This window comes from Ammodytes marinus, assembly GCF_949987685.1.
Source record: "Ammodytes marinus genome assembly, chromosome: 2".
NCBI lineage: Eukaryota > Metazoa > Chordata > Actinopteri > Uranoscopiformes > Ammodytidae > Ammodytes > Ammodytes marinus.
Window position 1 is genome coordinate 35,866,591 of NC_137231.1, and position 2,500 is coordinate 35,869,090.

The window sequence follows — 2,500 nt, forward strand, 5'->3', positions numbered from 1 at the left end:
TTTTTTTTTTTTTTTTTTTAAAGTCAAAAATATGAAGGATATAAAATAAATAATAAAACTGAAGTTGCTTTGACAATTGAGACTGTGTGTGTGTGTGTGTGTGTGTGTGTGTGTGTGTGTGTGTGTGTGTGTGTGTGTGTGTGTGTGTGTGTGTGTGTGTGTGTGTGTGTGTGTGTGTGTGTGTGTGTGTGTGTGTGTGTGTGTGTGTGTGTGTGTGTGTGTGTGTGGTTATTGATTTGACTACAGGGTATTAGCGTGTTCTTAAAGGGAAAATTCGCAGATTTTCAACCTTAGCGGTGTATTTTTTTCAACATTGTCCATTCAAAATACACGGGGATATAATGCGACCCAAAGGATATTATGGTAGATGAAGTAAGGTTGAAAATCGGCAAATTTTCCCTTTTTTAAAAGCATTGATTTTATATACAATCAAAATAAGACTTTGAAAGTATTACAACAATTATTGAACCTCTTTTGTACATTTCTAACTTTAATTTTTAATTTTTTTAAGATATTTTTTGGGCATTTTTATGCTTCATTGATAGTGTAGAGACAGAGGTGAAATGGGGCAGAGAGGGGAGTGACATGCAGAGAACGACCGCGGGCTGGAATCGAACCCGGGTCCGCTGCTGGCCGAGGCCCATGGGGGGGGGACGCCTTACCAACTGAGCTAAGGGCGACCCCAAACATTTCTAACATTTAATAAAAAAAAATAAAATAGAGGTGTCAATATGTGACAAATAAACACTTTGATTTTGTGAAGTAGAGTATACACACTTCACGCTTTTGTTAAAATAAAAAGGGTAAAATGTTTAACTTATAGATATCACGTTGATTACAAAATCTCAAAGTAGACCAGTGCTTGGAAAAAAACACTGTTTTGGTTTGCAGTTACTTTTTTTTTTTAACCTTTATTTCTACAGGTAAATCCCATTGAGACCGGAGACTCTTTTACAAGGGAGACCTGTTTTCCTTTCCCACGTTATTACCATTCACACACACATTCATACACCGATAGCAGCAGGCTAACTATCGACATTCACACGAGGCAAGGTGGGTGAAGTGTCTTGCCCAAGGACACAACAACCATGACACAGGTGGCAGGGCAGGGATCGAACCTCCAACCCTTTGATCATCGGCCGACCCGCTCTACCAACTGAGACACAGTCGCCCCAATTTTATTCACTAAAAAAACCGGTAGTTACACAAAAAAAAGTAGTTACTATTTTAAAAAGAATATATATAATATAAGGGAAAAATATTTTACATTCCAAATCTTGAAAGTCCTGCATCACAACCATGATACGTCAACACCAACTTACAGTTCCTGAAGACAGTATCTACTCTTTTTTTGAACAGTATCTACTCTTTCTTTGTACCTTGTTGTAAAGTGTTACCACTCAAACTACTGTAGGGGATAGTATTTGTCAGTGGAGTGCCCCATGCTCCAGTGTATAAACAGGTGAATTCTGTGTGCAATATTTACCACCGCCGCTAGATGGCGCCATCGTGTTGATTAATCAAAATGTCCTTACTGCAGTCTGAAACAAAAACACGACTTTACAAAGATCGCAAGACAAACCTACACACTAAAGCCCCTGTTAACCCAAATACTTCTGTCTGTCTGTCTGTCTGTCTGTGTCTGTCTGTCTGTCTATCTATCTATCTATCTATCCATCTATCCATCTATCCATCTAATGTGTGGAGTTAGTTTCATGATAGTAAAGCATCTATCTATCTATCTATCTATCTATCTATCTATCTATCCATCCATCCATCCATCCATCCATCCATCCATCCATCCATCCATCCATCCATCCATCCATCCATCCATCCATCCATCCATCCATCCATCCATCCATCTATCTATCTATCTATCTATGTAATGTGTGGAGTTAGTTTCATGACAGTAAAGCATCTGAAAAGAGTTATAGGCATATTCATCAATCCACATTAAAGATATTGTCATTTTAAGTTTGATGTGTGTGTGCTTATACCCAGCCTAGGCTCTGTAAACTGGCATGTAAACAAAGGGGCCCACCATAGCTATAGAAAAATGCCAGTTTACAGAGCCTAGGCTGTGTATTAACAATGGATTTAATTCAGTGCGTACAGGTAGTGGATCATGAGGAGATATTCACTGATTTTGACAACAAGCGTTCTCCAGAATCACTGACTACACCTTTAAAGGGACACTGTCTAATGTGACATCATCAAGAAAGTTCTAGAAAGTTCTAGAATGCAACGCTCCCTGGGTAACCCCAACCCTTTAGAATAATAACAGAAGCTACAGTGGCCTTCAAGGACAAGAACAATTCTAAATGTTAAACAATTCACCTGATGACATTCCAACCAACATGGATTCCTCCATAAGACTTGCCTGCTCAATGTACAAAATGTAATATTAATATTTATAATTCTCCGCTCAGGAGGATAATTCAGATTTTTGGCAGAGGTGATTTTACACCAATGAGGACATATTTATGAATGAGGATATTGA

The 2,500-nt window shown here is 38.4% G+C and overlaps 1 protein-coding gene across 1 annotated transcript in view; it reads left to right on the forward strand.

Moving 5' to 3' along the window:
* Positions 1-67, forward strand: part of LOC307260446 (peptidyl-prolyl cis-trans isomerase-like) — a 10,363-nt gene extending 10,296 nt beyond the window's left edge. The window contains exon 4 of the mRNA XM_080040690.1: positions 1-67. This exon is cut by the window's left edge and continues 384 nt beyond it. The gene's annotated coding sequence lies outside the window, so the exon portion shown is untranslated.
* The last annotated feature ends 2,433 nt before the right edge of the window (positions 68-2,500 follow it).